The 19368-nt window shown below is 40.1% G+C and overlaps 2 long non-coding RNA genes across 2 annotated transcripts; one reads left to right on the top strand and one right to left on the bottom strand.

Annotated features, from left to right (window-relative positions):
* The first annotated feature begins 3004 nt into the window (after window positions 1-3004).
* On the top strand, window positions 3005-3465 carry LOC114156385 (uncharacterized). The gene is made up of 2 exons (XR_003597933.1): window positions 3005-3314; window positions 3404-3465. It is a non-coding gene; the product is annotated as an uncharacterized LOC114156385 (long non-coding RNA).
* Window positions 3466-7424: 3959 nt separating this feature from the next.
* Window positions 7425-18766, bottom strand: LOC114156433 (uncharacterized). The gene is made up of 3 exons (XR_003597937.1): window positions 18753-18766; window positions 13096-13101; window positions 7425-7621 (listed from the first exon to the last, which is right to left on the bottom strand). It is a non-coding gene; the product is annotated as an uncharacterized LOC114156433 (long non-coding RNA).
* Between the last annotated feature and the right edge of the window lie 602 nt (window positions 18767-19368).

Here is a 19368-nt window from a genome sequence, read left to right as displayed (position 1 = left end):
TCTTCTTTTTTTTTTTTTTTTTGCATTACAGTACCCAAGGCCGTAAACGATGTCACTTTCAAATTCAAGGAGTGTTTTTCTTGGGGTGGCACAGCCCTACGGATCATTGTGTTCTGAAGTGTTCTTGTCTTTAAAGTATAATGCCTCGTTACCGAAGGAATATGTTCTCATGTAAATATATCGGCTTCCTTATTTTTGGTCTTTTGTGGCAAAAACGAACATCAAATCCTCTCGAAGTTTAAAATACAGAAGAGTGGCAGCACGTTGTAATATATATGCATCTGGTTTTTGACCTTTAAACACCAAGAACAAAAACCCTTTCAGGTGCTACACGGTGTTAAAAGGTGTCTTGGACGGGTCTACCAAGGTCGGTTGTCACGTTGTGAAAGGTTTGAAGTTTACAAGGACCCATAACCTCTAATTCCCTTGTGCACCAGTGTGTTTCTAATGCTTTCCCCTGTGCAGCTCCATCAAGTTTCTTTTTTCCTCGAATAAGGAGGTCAAGCAGACCTCAGAACATTTAACAAGGTCAGGCTCTGTGCTCCTTAACATTACCAGACATAATTGTTGTTGGTGCTCTACATATTCATTACAATGTACCCAGCAAAGGCGTTCACCTTTTGACAATTTGTCAGCTGCGATGTATCATCTAGAGCAGTGTTTCCTAACCCTGGTCCTCAAGGCACACTGTCCTACATGTTTTAGAGGTTTCCCTGCTTTAACGTGCCTGATTCAACTGATTGCAGTTCAACAAATGCCTGTTAATCAGTCATCAATTGAAATCAGCTGGACTGAAGCAAAGAAATACCTAGAACATGCAGGACAGTGTGCCTTGAGGACCAGGGTTGGGAAACACTGATCTAGAGGACTGTGAAACGTGTGTATTTTACACCGACAATGCGCTAATAATTGGTGTAAAATGGCAGTGTAATGCATTCAATAGTTGTCTTAAGAGCATTGTGTAATTGTGATGTGTGAAAAGATGGTCTTTAAAATATTGTTACACATGAAAACGTAAAAACCGGAGTCGATGCCCTTAGAACCACTTTCACTGCAGTGTCACCTGTTCTTATATGTGATGTGGACTACGAATGTACTAAAATCTATCCATCTACCTACTGCACCTGCAGGTCTTTCGAAGTATGTCTTTAAAAGTTTCCTAAAGCATTCCTTAAAGACTGGAATATCTCTCCAGTCTTTCCTAAATGGTTCAGGCTCAGTCAGACTGGAGGAAGAGTGCGTGAAGACGCACACTTTCAGGTGTTGCTCAATGTTCTCAACCGGATTTCGCTCTGGACTTTGACATATTTGGGACGACAACATGGATTATTATTTAATGTTGTCTAATGAATGTGTTTGTGATCATTAAAAACGTAGCCAGGTACAGAGAAAGGACTACTGAACACTGTACAATATTCATTTAAGCACCTAAAGATGTCAGGTTTTTGCAGCCTCCAACTGATTTTTTTCCCCTCATGTTTTCTCACTATATTGAGCACAAGTTAGCTCTGTCCAGCTTTCAAGAGAAAACTGAATAAAAGCATCCACACCACCTGAAGCTGCCACCGTCATGTTTCACCACAGGGAAAGGCGAGTTGCAGACTCCACATCTAACAGTTGTCTTGTCAATATATTCTCCCATGTGAGATGTTGATATTTGCGGTTTCCAAATTTACCAGCAGCCTTTTGTCTGCCTCTCTGATTACTGCTCTTATTGCTTTGCCCTTTCAGTTCAGGTGTGCAGCCATGTTTGGGTGGGTTTGCTACATTCTTTTCCATTTTTAGATAATGGCTGGAGCAGTGCACAGTGGCATGTTCAAAGTTTGGGATGGGTTGGGTATATGTTTCAGTAAAATGAACATTGTTCTTTTATTCTATGAACTATTGACAATTCCAAGCAAAAATTTGGTATTTATTTGCAGAAAATGAGAAATAGCCAAAATAACAAAAAAGATGCTGTGCTTTCAGACATCGAATAATGCAAAGAAAACAAGTTCATATTCATTTGGAAACAACAATACTGTCACGAAGCGGTGCAGAGTAGGGTGAGAGGTGGTGAGGCAGACGCTGTAGGCCCAGGTAAGATGAGTAAATGATTTTAATAAAGCAAACACAGTCCGATCAATGGGCAGCACGGCCAAGCAGAAGCCAGGGCTCGACGCCGGTAGCAACCGTTTACACGAATGGACAACACGACTGACAGCACGCACGTTAGACGCTGAATTGACAAGGACCCGACGAGGAACAAGGAACACAGGTGGAGTTAAATACACAGCGGGTAATCACAGAATGAGACACACCTGGGAACAATCAAGAGGAGGACAGGACAACACGAAGACTCGGGGACACAGAAAACTCTAAATAAATACACAGAAAACACAGAACACGACAAATACTAATGTTTGAACTCAGGAAGAGTTCAGAAATCAATATTTCAATAATTTCTGATATATATGTATACAAAAAAACACCAATTTACATTCATAGTTATTTTTCACTTGTTTAACCCCTGATGAGGAGTAATAAACTCAGATTCTTTTTTTTTAATTCATTGAGATCTTGAAGATCCCAAGATGGGTTTAAAAGAAGTCTTCAATGGAACTTGCAGAAACTCTGAGAACCAAAAGACTTGGAAGGTAATTCTGGAACGTTGTTAACCCAAGGCAGCGTATCTTCCTACATCATTAAAGCGCGAGGGAAATCCGCTATCGAATGACAGGGGGGTTTATAGCTTATAGGAGCAGCAAGTCTGAACCACATCTTCCTGATGCTCCTCTGAGGACCCATGAAGAAAGAGGTCACTTTGAAAGTAAAGATAGACCAGGGAGGGAACGTTTTGAAGAGAAAGTTTTAATTGCCACATTTGTTTTAGCGGGGAAAAAAAGGTTACTAACGAGAGAGAGAACAAACACAATTACTGTAGCACTGGCATTCTCACAAGAGATGAGGAACAGGAAAAATGGCTTTGACCAAAAAAAAAAAAAAAAATGACTGGGCCTGTAGCTGCTGTCAAGACAACTGCATCTGGTTTATTGTTTTGATGTTTGGTTTAAGGTGGCAGTAGTTAAAGTTTATTTAATATTAAACATGAAGTTTAATATGTGTGGTAGTTTTATTAAAGTTGTGTTGATGCTCATTAAGTTCGGTTAAGTGTACATTCAAATGTGGGGGGACCTTTTATTTTGTTCCGCGGACCATGTGTTGCCCGGGGAAACATTAGCTGGCGCACTTAGAGCCACATGGGGCATTCAAGCTAAAGAAGCTGATCGCTAGAAATTAAACTTTATTCCTCTGGAGTCAATGCGGCTAATGAGGTACGGTTTTGTTTATTTGTATCTTTTATTTATGTAAACACTCCATTTATTGTGAACTGATTTGGGTTTGTGTTACCTTTTGCTTTTAGTTCTGACGGCATTTTTGGGGACTTTGTAAGACGTGTCCACAATAAATGGCTGTTGAAACCAAGAACTGCGTTAAGCCTTGATTAAACTCGAGAGGAGCAACAGGGTCTATTGGTGAGCCAATGAATGGGGAGAAGAAAGAAAAAATAAACGAATTGAAGAGCATGCAGCAGTCAGAGAGGAACGGCTGTCGTGCGTAGTAGCCACTCCTCGTGGGACAGCTGCCGTCTAATTATATCTTGCTTACCAAGTCGATTTGAGCCAAAAACAACAGCAAGTGCAACAAGCAAGAAATCTTTTCCCGGAACCGAGTTCGGCGTGAAGGAATCACACCGGAAAGTGACATCAATGCCAGCAAGAGAGCGAGTGAATAATTCTAGGAAACACAGCAGACATCAGAGAAACAGCTGACAGCACTCTGAGCTCAGAATGGATTACTGAAGAACAAAAGTGAACGCTTAAAGCTGATCAAATACTGAATTAATAGTAACAGATTTCTCTCTCTCTATATATATATATGTATGGTCATGTATGTCAAGTAAATATATCTTTAACAACCAGATCCAACTCACTAATCTCTAATTTCTCATTTCCAGAAATATTACAGCTTAAGAGAACCAAATCTACCTGACAAGCTTGTCATTACACTTGTGTCAATATGTTCAGTTTAAGGTGGGTTAGACTTAAAACTTAAAAAGAAAAATAAAGATGCGTTGCTTAGGGTAATAGTCAGTACCTCATGCCAGACATGTATCAGACATGAAGTGGTGCCTGCCCTGTAGTTGCTCTGCCAAGAAGCCACCCAGAGCTAAGGCAGCTGTCTGTGTACCGACTTTGATGTCTTATTAATTTTGTTGGTTGGCTGTACATGTGTTGGTTTTTTTTTGTACAAGTGCAATATGTGCTCCGTGCCACATCCTGCAGAGGTGTGTGCATATATATATACAAAAGGAAAACATTTGTAGTAAACGTCCCGGCTGGCTGCTTTACAGTACTCCATCAACGTGAGCTCCTGTAGTGGATGTAAACCTTGGAAATCAGATTCTTCTCGCACAAATATGCGCACCTTTCGCTCTCTGCCGAGACATTTTCAGAGCCCTGTCACGATGGCTTCACATGGAGTTGGAAAAAATATCTTTTATTCTGCCGTTTGTGTTTCGGACTTCTTCAGAAAATGTGAGTGATGTTTGTGACCCTGCAGGCAATTAAATAAATAAAAAAATAGCTACAGGAGATACAAGTAGTGTACTTTAAAGCAAGTGATCTTTTTATTTTGTTTGCTAGTTTAGCATTCAGTAAGCTTTTGAAAGGCTCCACACATAATTCATGACAGCTATATCTTTATATATATACCTTAGGGTAGCAGAATGACCTGAACCAGTTCTTTAGCATGTTTGACCAACCCGCTCTTTCCTCCTCTTTCCACATGCTGTTGCCCCCCATCACGTTTGTCGACAGCTGGCTTTTCTTCTCGGGACTTCACAGCTCTCAGCTCCTTCGCTTCAGAGGACTCCGTCCCACATCACTCCTCTCCCGCCACCATCTCGTCTCCTTCAACACTTTGGGTGAGGAATGGGGCTGCAAAAGATCAAGGTGCTAAAGGCTGCTGATCTAGATGGCATCCGCTCCTGGCTTCTTCTGAGGTGGTGCACAAATAAACTGTGTGGCATCATGGGATGCATGATCAACCTGAGCCTGAAGACAACCGTGGAAGACCTCCTGTGAGGTGTCAGTGCCAAAGACCAAGCGTCCGGACATCGGTGGCTCTGACGATGCATCTATTGAAGACTTATGAGAAATTTGTCCTACGTTCATTGGATCCGCTGTAGTTCACCAACTAGCCTGGCAAGGAGTAGGTCCGACTCTCAGGATACGGTACTAGCAGACTTCTTGTAATTGAAGGGAAAAGTAATGAAATGCAACAACATTCCTGATAAGAATTTAAAGGTGAAATCCAGGTGGATTTTGGGGAACATGCTGATCCCAGACAAACCCAAGAAATCTCAGGAAAAATTGTTTCAGAGGAAGAAAATCAAGTTTAAATGCTTAATCAATTGAGTTATTAGGATCCAATTGAAAAGCTACAGAAATAGGCAAATGCCAAGATGACCAAAAAGTGGTCTCAAGAAAACTTCCATTTTTGAGAATAGTTTGTGGATATTTAAATATCATTAACCACCGACTTGCACCCTTTACCTTAGTAATGGCTGAAATTAAATTCTCCCCACATAAGCTGTCCATTACTCATTAAAAATGTACTAAGTATCTTAATTTTAGTAAGTTCATCCCATACTTCAATACCATTTTACTTTTTAAAAAAATATAACTATTTACTAATGTGTTTTTTAATGTTTTGGAATCTCTCTCATCAATCTTCTCATTAGTAATGTATCCACTAAGAAAAATATTAACATGTTCAATATTTATTATACATGTAGACACACAAATACGATTGTGGTGCTTTAGTATTGAATTCAATTTTTTTGGTCTGTTTTGGGAATTTTGTTAATATCAGTTTTCACGAGAGCCATATAAAAATGTTGACTTGCTGAAGATAATCCAGATTTGCAAATGGTACGCCTGCTCTAAGGAGGAGCAGAGGGTCAAAAGGTAAAGGCCATGTGTGTTGCGCCACAGTCTACCTCATTTTACCCAGTCAAAGACGATTAAAGCTTCCACAAATGTAACAGCTTAATTGCTAATTGTAGCTTAATTATAATTCCTGATGCCAAGAAGCATGCTACTGATGACTAAAGCAGGACCGAGAATGATAAGCAGCCACAAAGACTTTTCAAACCCCAGACAATACTGAGTCATCTGTCTTTGCTGGAAGACGAGTTTGTTTCATCCGAAGAGTTTTTTTTTTTTTCTATCTCTCTCTGCCCACCGAAAAGGCAATGAGCAGTAATTAGGGCCATATTAGCACATGTTAGTATTCACTGGGGAGGTGAGGATGCTGCGAGGGGAAAAAAAGAAAAAAGAAAAGAAAAACTAACAAAAAACACAGAAGGTAAGTAGAGACCATGCCACTTTTGCATCAAGTAACAAAATAGGTGAAGAAAAAATAGCAGGAAGGAGAGTATAGAAATGAAAGGCGGAACAGAAAGAGTTCAAACTGTCAATCCTGAAAAAAAAAGAAGGTTTGGTGAGTTAATGTGTGCCCCATAATGAATAAGAGGCGGCAGCATGGGTCCCTGTGATTAGCATTTATTAGCCTCCTTTCTGAGCTGTCTGTTGAGAATGCACAGGGTGAATGGTGAGAACCAGGATAACTAATCTCATGCAGAGCGCATAGAGAATGGGAGGAAAATGAAAACTGTAGCTAGAGCTGGGCAGGTATTTAAAACGCATTACTGAATGTTGGTCTATATAAGCAAATTTACCTGCAGCGTTCACTAAGATGCTGTTACGATGTTGCCTTTCATCGTAAAGTCGGCCTTCCAACACGACTCCCATAAATACATATACCATAAATATTTATTTATATACGGAACATCCTGGTACCGTAGTGTGACTAATTATCTGCTGAAACAGTGTATTAGTTGCATGATTACCTGATTCCTCTATAGTTAATTACACAGCCTGCTCTTCCCTGACCTCTGCCAGCATGATGCATTACTACTTCATCTCTCACTCCCTTCCTCTTTCTGTTTCCTTCCACCTTTTCAAAAGTTCACTTCAGTCCCCTTTGATTATTTTTTTTTTTTTATGTAGTGATAAAAACCATAAAAAATAATTGGCCTTTCAAGTCAAAGTACAGTCTTGCTAAATGTCGACGGTTGTAACATTTTGTCATGTTACAACCACAAATGTCAATCTCTTTTATTGGACGTATATGTACCAGACCTAGACAAATTATTATTACAAGATTATACTCTTACGGTTTGTTTGTTCAGCCCCATCCCAGATTGGCTCCATACAACCCGGCTGGGTTTTCTTCTTGACAACTGGCAAGAAGAAAGCCAGTGTCAATAAGTCTTGCTTAAGCTTCACTGTAAGGACACTCGGTGGGGACCCGGAAATTCAACCACACACAGGAGTTAGAAAAGGAAAGAACAAGTTTAATAAAATGTTCAGACACTGGTTGCTGCTCAGGATGAGGTCGTCAAACACAGCACTGTAGAGCAGTGGACGGGTGGAGCTGAGAAACCAGGTAGAACAGGCTACGGTGGAAGCAATGAAACTCTCCACAAGGAGATCCAAGAGGCAACACCCAGGGACTCAGGCAGAGGTCATACACAGGAGGACAGAGAGAGCAAACTTAGCTTGAGGGGCAGGCAATGCTCGGTGGTCGTGAGGCAAGGCTTGGGTCAGGGTCCAGAAATCCAGAACAGATGGGATCCGTGAAGGGCTTGGCAGGGGGGGTCAATCTGTGGACAGAAAAGGGTCAAAGAAACACTGAAGGCTTGGAAGGAAACGCTGGATCTCTACTGGCTCATGGCTGTCGTTAATTTGGCAAGGAGGCAGAGGGGCGGGGCCCTGGTGGAACAGGTAAGCAATCAGGCGTGGCAGCTGAGCTGAATGAGTGTTTAAGCACAGCATGGACAGGACAGCACATGAATCATGACACTTCGCTACACATTTTACGCTTGCTTTGTGTCGGCTTCCAACAAACGTGGAAGAAATTGCTCATGACACCAAAACGAAACTTTTTGACTTGACATGCAAAACTAACTGTACGTTGGCAAGAAAACACCATCCAGCTCTTAAACGTGGTGGTCTTCACATTATTCTGTGGAAATGTTTTACTCTACTTAGCTGCAAAAGACTTTGAAGTGGAAAAAGAAAAGTAATTGAAGCACAAGGTCATTGTCTTCCATTTCGGTTCAGACTGGATGTCGCTGAAGTTTTCTCTGGAGTGCCTTCTGTAAAACTTTGTCATGAACCAGAAACAAAACAGTGAAAAAGATAAATATGTTGCTACGTATTAGTTGTACAGTGTTGGTTTGTTTTAACTTCTAGCTGTCGGAGCTCAGAGTATGACTCAGTTCAAAGCAATATAGAAGGTGTTCTGGTTTTCTTTCTGTCTGATCAATCTTCTTTTGCTTCTTGCACAAAAATCCCACCTAGAGAAGACGCCCAGGATGCAGCCTGACCCAAACTATTACCTAATTACTCACCTTACCTTTAGGGCCAAACTCATCTGAGATCCGTTATGATCTATATCTCACGACCAAGGGTTATTAGATCATTGGTAAATCCTTAGCTTTTGGCCACATTTTGTTAGATGAGGTCCAAATCTGTCTACCATCTGTCGCTCCATGTGAGCAAAACATCAAGTTACATGAAATCCCGTAAATAAAGCAAAGACTGATTCCAAGTAGATAAAAAAAAGATAATCTATGTTAAGCATAGCAGTGATGGATAATGAAAGTAGTAGTTTAACTTAAGTTGAGCATTTTTGCATATTTAAATTATAACCTTCTCTGAGTACTGCAGTAACAGGAAGTTATACGGTTCCCCGTGGTCTGCATTGAGTTGTTGATCATTTTTGATCAGTTCAGAGTGTAGAAATCCCTGTTTGTAAATCAAATATCTACTGAGAGAAGCCAAAAAACTGCAATAAAATATATAGGTTGCTACATTCTCTTGTCCAGAGTGAATAACAAATTCTATTTACAAAAACATTATATATGAAAATGCATGGGTGCAACATGAAAATGTGGGATCAAACATGCTTGTTTTTTTTTAAACTATTGATTTAATAGCTAAACTGACAGATTAATTGCCGTATCCTTCGCCACCCTCCATTGCTCCACCACCCCCATCCTATCCTTCAGTGCTAATTAGCCGCACACTGTAGTTAAAAAGCAGTTTATTTCAATGTCATCTGTTTAAGAGGGGTTACTTCTGGCTGCTGTCACATTATTTTAAAACAACCAAACACAGACAACTCCTCAATCTTTCATGCGCCTTGCGATTTAAATGGTCACCTTAGTTATGCGCCCTAAGTGAACTCGCAAATCCTGACACAATGTCTCAAAGGTAGCTAATGCATAAAGATAGTCCCCTGACTGATTCATTTTCTGTGGCGCATTCTGTTTCATCTGCAGCCTTTAATTTATTAGTGAGCTTTGAACTCTCACAAAGCCGTTCCACTACGCGGCTCCATGTAGTGTTAAATACTGAACAAAGTCTTTGGCAGGTTATGACAAGATTCCAAACGCTGTTACCATGCAAAGGTATTGATACTCTTTTTTTTTTTTTTATTACATTATGTTACATGGTAACCGAATATTAGAATGTATTATTGAAATTTTTTTGTGGTAGATGAGCACAAAGGGGGGTTTGTGAAATTGAAGAAAAATGATACAAGGCTATGACTTCTTCTCTGCTCCCCTTCAAATACAAACCTAAAAAGCCTGGGATAGGCTTTTGTATGCGAGTCCCCGAGTGAATACTTTGTAGAGCTTTTTACATCTAGACTTCAACCTTTTTCCCTCTTTTTCTCTGCCAAACAATCATTCTAAAAAAAAAATAAATAAAAAAAGCATCCCATAGTGGCTGGCCGGTCGACGGTCATGTCATGTCGAAAGGGGAATTTTCAGTGCAGCCTCTAGGTTGCCTTTTCCACCAACCAATGATGAACTGATGCTAGAGCTTACTAAACACCAGTTCTCTGTGTTTCCCCTGACCATGCTTTGGCTCCAGCACTAAATAAATTCACCAATCAGGTGTGGGATCATTGAGGACAGCAGCCAATCAAAACATGTTGAGTTCAAAACCCTAGAATTTAAACCATATAAAAAAAAATAGCGCTTGAACTATGATGAAATGTCGGATTAATATTCAAACACATGCTGATTGTGTTTTAACTTCCCTCACTCTTTTAAATAACCATTAACAAGTTTAAGTAGGTCAATGTTCTGCTTTTGGCTGAGCTCTCAACTGATTGTTTTCCACTGACTAAATAAATGTTTCTGGCTCAGTCCTCGACCACTGCTGGTCTTTAAATATCTCTGGGTGGCGTTAATAAACGCTCTAAACTCCTGCTTCCCATACGACGATGCAGGTGAGAAACGAGCCGCTCAAAATGATGGTTGTTGAAGAAAAACAAAAAGGTACAAAGTTGGGTTCTTTGGTGTCTGCGATGCTATCGTTTCTCTGACAATCCTCTGATCCCGTCACATTTATACCGAGGTTGACTCACACACAGGTAGTCTAATTTTAAAGTTGATCCTGTGATTGATGAACAGGCCTGTCGCTGCTTCTCTCTTGTCTGCACTTTGACATACGAGTAAAAAAAAGAAAGGGGGACTTTGCTCTCTTCTTAACAAGAAAACTCCCTCCAGCCATTGAATCACCACTGCCTTATCCCGAGCGCTAATGAAAACGGTAGCCATTAAGAGGTCAGTTTATGTGATCTGCCATTTCTGTCGTCTACCCAGGTGGAAATAAAAGGAAAAAGAGAAAAGGTGCTTGTCTTTTATTCGCCACGTCTCCTGCGACTCAAACTGCCAGTCACTCTTTTCCGCAAAGCTGTTTTCCTTTCAAAGGCTTATTGGCTTTGGATACAGCCACAGCTCTGTGATTTTTATCACATGAAAGGAGGAGAGATTTTCCTCTTGTCTCCACAGGTCTCAGGTATAACAAGACAGGGAGGGAGAGAGGGGTGGAGAAACCATAGACAGCCTAAGACTGGGCGGCTGGAAAAGTGAAAAACAAAACATAAACAGACAGTTTCCTTAAGTAAGGGTCAAAAAGTGACTAGGTGTTTGGGCTGGAAGTTCCGTTAGAAACGCAATTAGCATCCGGTCCTGTGTATGTGACAGTGGTTATGGATGAGAGACAAGGAGACAAAAGGAAGACAGAGAGAAAAATGAAAAATCCCCACAGGTATGTGAATCCACTGGGGAGCATTGCCTGGAGGAGAGAGGATAGAAAAGAAGGTGATTGACATTCACTTTAATCCACAACTCTCCGCATGTCATCCAATTTTTACACCTGAAAAAAAAAAAGAGCTAGAGACTGAGAGAGACGATGAAAATGGACAGAGGGGAGCAGATGAAATAATAATACTAAAAAAAAGTCAATAAAAATAGAGGTAGTCACAAAGAGAGAGACTTAATTCTGTAACGTGATGACACACAGAGAGGGATTGGAAGAGATTTGAAAGGAGATGTTGTGAAGGAAAGGGCAGGATATGAGTTATGCTTGAGGGGTAAAAAAAAAAAAAGAAAATCTGACCAGTGGAAAAAGAAAAGGTCGCAAACAAGATTGAAGGGGCATATAATTCGATGAAAGCGGGATGCACAAATGGAGCACAGAATGGTGGTTACGTTGCTGCTGAAGAGTCAGTGCAGCTCGGAGTGCATGGTAATTATTCCGCCGTTAATGATGCTGACGCTTTCAAAGCAACTCCTTTGAGTTTAATTTAGGACGTCAGAGAGCATATATAGTGTTGTGCTGATGCAGTGGATAAGCCACCCGGGGAAAAAGCAAAGAAGTGGAACTGTGGCAGACGAATTGTTTTGTTTTAATGCGCGAAAAGCTGTATTGTATTCAAGGTAAGAACTGCGCGACCTCATGGGACGGGTAAAGTGTCATGTTAGCTTTTATGGTTCTATAATATTAACAGAAGTAAATAGCAACTTTTTAAGCTGCTTCGTGTTGGCTTAAAGGGCTGCTTGCAATAGATTTTGTACTTCACCCGTTTGGTTTGTTGACCGTAAACTTGACCTTTTGAGTCGTGTTGGTACAACCATTCCATCATTCCTGACAACAAAACCAGTCAGGACTGGATTCTCCAGTATTTACTAATGCATTCACTGGTAACACACTTATTCATCCAGTCAGTGTCTGGAAAAAGTGTAACACAAGTCTTCTTGCTTTTATCTGGGATCAAGTCTGATCCATTTCATAGAAGACGTGAGGCTGTCATCATGTCCCTGTTTCCTTTGTTTCCTGCCTTGATTCATGACATCCCAACCCCAACCAAGCCTTACCTGCTGATTAGCTCGTTGCTCTCACCTGTGCATCTGCCGGTCCTACTGGGTGTTGATTGGGCTTGCTTGTCCTGCTGCCTGTATAAACTCCTGTGTTATTAACTTGGTGTTATCCTCTGTTGTTTTTTTGTTTTCTTTTTTGTCACAGATGTGGAGAATTATCCGTTCTCCATGCTGAGTTCTCGATGTATGAGGTTGCAGAAGAGCCAGTGAGTCGAATTCATGAATTCCGTTTATTAATACCAAAATACAGCTGGTCCATTATGACCTGCTACCTTTAAGAGCTAACAGAAAAAAATGGCCCCCCAGAAGGGGTTGTGATCTCCTTTGTTAGCGTCTCTCTAAGGTACGCCCCAAAAAGGGCGTTCCCTTTTTGGGGCGTCTCCTAGTATCCTGTAATCTTAGTTTTCAGGGCGTTTCCTAACATGTCATATCTTTTAGCTTTAGCTTAGCTTCAGCTTGGCAACTAGCTAACAGAGACAGGGTGAAAACACAGAATTATTTATTCTCAACACAGACTCTGAGGGATACATGCCTGACCCGTTTCTGCATCTTGACCATTGCCTTCTGCCTGCTCCTTGTTTGTACTGTGAGGAATTCTGCTTTTGGCTCTGAAACCTCCCTCACGTCTCTTGATTCTGACGGTTGCCCAGAGGACTTTGGATTTGCTCTGCCTCTCCTTGCCTGCCTTGTTTTCGAGCCGGACCGTCGTTCTGACTAACGCTTTCTGGATTGTCGATTTACTTAACCTTTGTCTCGCCCATTGTTGGTTAAGTAAATCTGTTCAGGACGTGGGAAGCTCTTTGCCCACATGTTGGAGGGATAACCCTGTTGTGACGTCAACATTTCTGGCTCACATCAGGCGGTCTATTTATCCCGCAAAATTTGAAAAGAAGCCACTGATCGCCTTGCACAGTTCATCAACTGACAAATATTCTTGTAACATTTCCTGACATTTTCCGAGTTATACAAAAATCATTAAAAACACAGATTTTTTTTTTAATGCAGCTTCCTTTGAGTCTGCCAACCACTTGACAAAGTCACAGGAGAAAAGCAGCCGCATGTGCAAAATCCTGAGTCCCCTGTACATCCTGGCGTAATTGTTGCGGTAAGATACAGAAATTCTTGCTGCTGGATGTTACCTGAAAGGACAACCAACTGGGATGAAGTATCGCCAGCAACAAATGATTTTCACAAGTCAATTCTAACCTGAAGGTATTTTCTTTCGTAATTTTTACTGCACACAAGCGGTTTTCATACATGTACCTCTGATTAAAAACTATATATTACAGAATGGTGCTTATGGGTTTTTTGGGAAGGCAGGGGGATTCACCTGAAAATTTGCCACCTCGTGAATACTTTGCTATGATAATGCGTCTCTGTCAACAGTTGAACCAAAGCTGCTTCTTTTAACACCCAGACATCGTACAGCTTTTCAAACCCGATTCAGTGAAAAAGTCTCAGGATGGAACATGTTTATCTCCATCCCAGGAAAAGTCTTTTTGCGTGTTACGTGATTCATCTTTTGCTTTAATACCAGTGCTCATATAAACCCAGGTGGTGTTTAAATTACAGAAACTACAAATACAGATCTTGTTTCAGTCACTTTATTAAAATGAAGCCTTATTGCCCTTTTTAAAATAAATCGGCACTCTGACAAGCCGCTGCTGTCATCAACTATTCTGGCAAAATATATTGCAGTAATAATAGCATTTCTGACAGACATGAATTACTTTATAAGGTTGCTTTACATAAAGTACCATAATGCTCTACTAAATCATATTTTTTTAACTAAACAATCAGAAAGATGAAAGCTTTTGGAATCTTTCCTCTTTTTCAATCATAGGGTTATTACTTCTAAATTACTTTATGTGATATAACCAGGTTGAAAAGAGAAGGGAGCACAATGGGTAATGTTAAACTAGCAATAACCCCAAATAAATGAAGTGAAAAGACACATTCTGAGGCAGAAAACTCACTTAGCTCTTTGGTCATCTTTGAAACACTGGGAGCACATGAGTCACTGCTTGAGAAGTCATATTATGTCATATTATGCTGGCTATTAGTCACTAGTGTTAAAGGAATGTCCTCAGTCACACCAATATTGAAAACAGCTGAAAAAACTCACCACAGTGTACCGAAATGAGAAAAACGAGAAGTAGCAGATTAACTTTTATTGCACATAAATCATAGAAGCTGCAAATACAAATTTGGTTTGAGATAATTGGGAACTTTTTTCCCCTTATGTAAACACATCACAACGTTTTGTTAGCATTTTTAAGTTATGGAAAGCTTTTTTTTTTATGCTGCATTTGTAAAGTTACCTTAGAGTTAAAACAGCTCTGTCCTTCATCCAACACGTCGTGCTTAAAATCTTCAACCAGCCTGTTAACACGTATGCCAATCTTATTATCAGCATTGTTTTTCTATTCTCGAATGCATGCACTTTAAAAAAATAATTTTAATTGCTGTCTAAAACTCAGGCTTGGCAGTATTTCAAATATTCTTAGTCCTCTAAATCTGACAAATCAAATCAAGGCTAGAAACCCATTTGTTTAGAGCCGCCTTTGATAAATAACAACTGGAACAATATAAAGAGTAGTTTTTTGCTTTCTACCTGTCATCTTTTGTCCCTTTCTTTGGCACCGCAGTGTGATGTCTTTTCCGTGTTTGTTGCTTTATTTTCCTTCTAATCATTTAAAGCACTGTGATTTGTCTTGCCGTTAAAAATGTGCTATACAAATGAAATTCCCTCGCCCATTTGAAAGGTACGGGGCGAGCTATAACAAACTTCTTTTTTAGAAGTTGTTTGCCAGAGAAAAAGAAAAAAAGGAACAAATTGTTCCCACACAAATACATTATTGAATTGCAGCATTGTGCTAAATGTAATTTAAGTTTTTATGGGTTTTTTTCCCCAGGTTTGAGTAGAACTAACTGCAACCTTTTCATCCAACTATAGCTTACTTTAAGTTTTAGCTGCACTGTTCAACACACTTTTCTGGAGACAGCCATAATGCTCTCTCCAGAAAACTGCAAAACAGCTGAAACACTGAGTTCCTTTAAATCAAGGAGAAAAGCCCAACTGTTGCCTTTATAGTAAACGGAACATCGACCAACATATCTGATGTGTGGTGATGATTTTGAGGACGGCATATGACAAAATGTAATTTTTATTGTCTGTTTCATAATTGATGTTCTGTAACTACTTTGAACTACCTTATTGCTGAAATGCGCTATACAAGTAAACTTGACTCCTCAACGCCCTTTGCTTGTATTTGTACATCTCCAAGCAAACACATTAAAAGCTCAAGTTCTTTGTCTGTCTGTAAACTTCACCAACACTGTATTGCTTGTTATCTTTACTTAAAAAAATGGTAAAAGCATGAAAAACAAAATACAGTCAGATCAACCATGCATAGTCCCTGAAACCGAATGGGATAGTTTAGTTTACATTGCAAACACTCCTTTCTCCTCCAATCCTTCATTTGTGACCTTTGTTGTAGATGCTTTTTCTCTAATTAAAATAGGAGAGAAGCTGGCAGGCAACTGTGGTGAAACTGCAGACCACTAACACTCACGTACACACGCCCACATACACACATACAACAGATTGAACATTGACACCCTCAAACCAATCTGCTTCCAGAAGGTGTTCTCCCTGACAAATCAATACACTCGACCTGTCCATGTACCCTATATGCACTGGATCTCCTATGGAAAAGGGCTGATAAGGCCTGAAGTCCATCACCGCTTCCGTCTCGCCCCAGGCAGCACAGTCATGGTAAAGTTCTGGGCTGTTTTATCTTGTTAGCAAAATAGCTGTATCTATAATCACTGCCAGCGGCGATGTTGGAAACTTCGGGGGTGACATGGGCAGAAATCTTGAAACATTTTCAGTGGTTTATAGTTTTTGACAGAAATTCATTTCAGATGCAGCGTTGCCTGTTGGCTTTGAGGGAGTGTGTGGTCGTACCGATGTATTTGTTTTTTTTTTTTTTTTTTTTACAAATTGTCAATATGTTAACATGCTGAATTGCACCCCACCTCTCACCCGTTGGCAGCTGGAGATAGGCACCAGCACCCCTCCTGACCCCACCAGGGGCAAGGGTGTAAGAAAATGGATGGATGGATGTTGAATCGCAACCGTCATGGCCACGTCATTGTATGCAATGTAACAAGTGCACAGGAATGCAACATGTGGTTGGCCATTTTTTATTTGAATCTCACTCGTTCAGGCTTTGCATGCTAATAATACTTTTGGCCAGTCTGGTGAGAGTTTCTGCCCTTCAAGCTTACATTTGACATGCAGATTTAACTTGAGGTCTCCATACACTTTATAAAAAAAAAAAGACTCCAATTTTTTTAGTACTCACTGTCAGTGTCATCAGGCGTCATGGTGAACACAGGTGAGTCCAGGAATTCAGCTTAAAGTTTAAGAATAATCACTTTATTGCCACGCTGGAACCTTTCCAATGACAATTTACTGCGAGTGCAGCTAGAAACAACAATGATCCCACAATGACTGGGGACAACAGGTGAACTTAATACACGCAGGAACCAAACACCATCACGAAATAATGAAAACAGCCGTGGCAATTACACCCAGGTGGTGGGCATTAAGAAACACTGAAACGAAAGAAAACTCAACTCATGACAGTCAGAGATTCAATTATGCAAATGTTTTCCTCTTTCGTGCGATTTAGTATTGGAAAAGTTTTTTTTTTTGTTTTATGAATAACAGAATAATGTTATTTATGGTTTTTCTTCCCGTTCAAATATTTATGTAAATCTCATTTATGTTTGATAGAATAGCTGTCTATGTTGTATGAGTGAAGTACAATATAGACAGCTATGTTATCCCTCCAGAAACTTTTCAGAAAAGTTCACTCGAAATATTTCCCATTATGAGCCTTGGCCACCATTTTCTCAGGCTCAATTTTCTTTTGCTTAGACACTGATGTGTACATTTCCCATCAAAAACACCTGGAGCTTTAGGACAAAACCCCTCGTCTGCTGCATGAACATGTTGTTCTGCAAATGTCATTCAGGTCTTAGTTTTTCTTTTTCCAAATTTCGGCATTGGAGCTCTTCAGTGGACGACAATTTTGCCAAGTCTCTTTCTTATTGTTGAGTCATTGACTCAAACTGTGGGAAAACAGATTCACGATTTATCCAGGGGTTGATTACTTTCTCACTCAGTCAGGTTGGTTTGGATAGTAGTTGCCCCTCAGTATGTAAATGAATAAATAAGTCAAATCCTTACTTGAAAATGTGTTAATTTTATCAACCAAAAGGTCATCTTTGTCTGACTATAGGACTAATTTTGTTATCTAAAACATGTATGTATGGCAAACAAAATATTTAAGGGCCAAACGGTTCTCATGGATCTGCAAGGATCTCTGAGGTGATTCTTTTCCACGTAGTTTGAGAAACTAAACCACGCCTTTTGGTTTTCATTTTCTCTCTGCATGTCAAAATTCATTCTCAGGTCTGGCCACTGCTAATGTACTTGGCATTGATAAACTTTACTGCAGCTTTGGTTTCTCTCAGAGCTGAATAAGTGGAGAATGCATTTCCAACAAGAGGCTACTGCCTCCTTTGTTAGCTAAATCCAGGTGGTGTCGGGCTTTTTTTTTGTCTTTTCTTTTTTCCTGGACAGTGTGTTGGGATCAACAGTTCTTCTGTTATGCTACAATGATGAATAGGCTTGACAGTTTCTTGTTTTTGCCCGTTTTTCTCTCCCGCCCCACCTCACTTTTTTCTCTTTTCACAAAGCTACACAGACTGGAAACCCACACACACACACACACACACAGCAGGCACTGCGATTTCACAGCGTTGTGGATGACAAACACACACAGCAAAACACATGGACTTCCTGGAATTTAATGAACAGTTAGAGGAGAAAACTTGCTCCAATTTATAAATCAACCGCAGCATTAACCGGTTGTTTATTTCATTCCTTCCCTGCAATGTTGAATCGTTTTCTCCCATATTCAATAAATGGATTCATGTGTTCAGCACGTGCTTATCATGTCAACATGCCTCAAAGATTAAAAGACGCTCCAGAAAGTCATTCTCTCCTCCCCACCTCCCCCAACACTTTGGTTATTATTTTATTTTTTTTAACGCAAACTAATCCGCATGAATCTCACAAAAGATTTAAAAGAAAGCCAACCACATTTGGAAGAGATTAGCATGGAGTTTTGCTCTTTTCTTAAATGTTTCACCTCAGATGGCGCGGGGTCTCAGACGCCCACTCAATCAGATTCTACATTTACCATTATTCTCTTGGAAACTCAGAGAACTGAAGGGGAAAATCCCTATGAATATGAAGCGTTGGACTGAAGCTACGGCTGCTAAATGACTGCAGAACAGAAATGTGCTCGCACATTTGCCTAGACACCAAAGATCAGGCAGGCACAGCTCCATTTCAGACTGTTTTTACCACTTAAATGGTTTTGACTGGGATTATACTTGGTTGTTAAGAAGTTCTACAAGAACCTCAGCAAAAAAAACCCAACAACTAAATACTCATAGCTGATCTTGACCATCTATAAAGTATCATGTGCCCATTTGCAACCCACCACGTGCCTGGAAAAATAATCAAAAGTGTTTTTCTATTTAGGTATGATCACATTTCTTTCAATAAAAATGGGCGCAGGGATCCCGTGTTAAATGTATTTGTTCCTGTTTTACTATAAGGAGCTAAATTGTCCTTAATGTATGAAAAGGTGTGGCCGATACTTTAAAGATTTCTGTTTGGTCAGCGTTTATGAACAGAATCACAAAACACATTTCTAAATTCAGCTGAAAAAGCATCTCATTGGAGACGGCACGGTTAGAAACAAACAGGAACTTGACATTATTCACGTGCTTGTCAAAATTTTTTTATTTCATTTAAGTCCTACGATTTTAGTTTTCCCTCAGTCAGATCAGGTGACGAAAAGTAAAGCTGACTTGTATCAAACGTGGCACGCTGAGCATTTTTGATTGATCGCTGGGTTTCTTTGAGCTCGCCT

Source organism: Xiphophorus couchianus, chromosome 13 (genome assembly GCF_001444195.1).
Source record: "Xiphophorus couchianus chromosome 13, X_couchianus-1.0, whole genome shotgun sequence".
NCBI lineage: Eukaryota > Metazoa > Chordata > Actinopteri > Cyprinodontiformes > Poeciliidae > Xiphophorus > Xiphophorus couchianus.
This window is presented reverse-complemented; position numbering and strand designations above follow the sequence as displayed.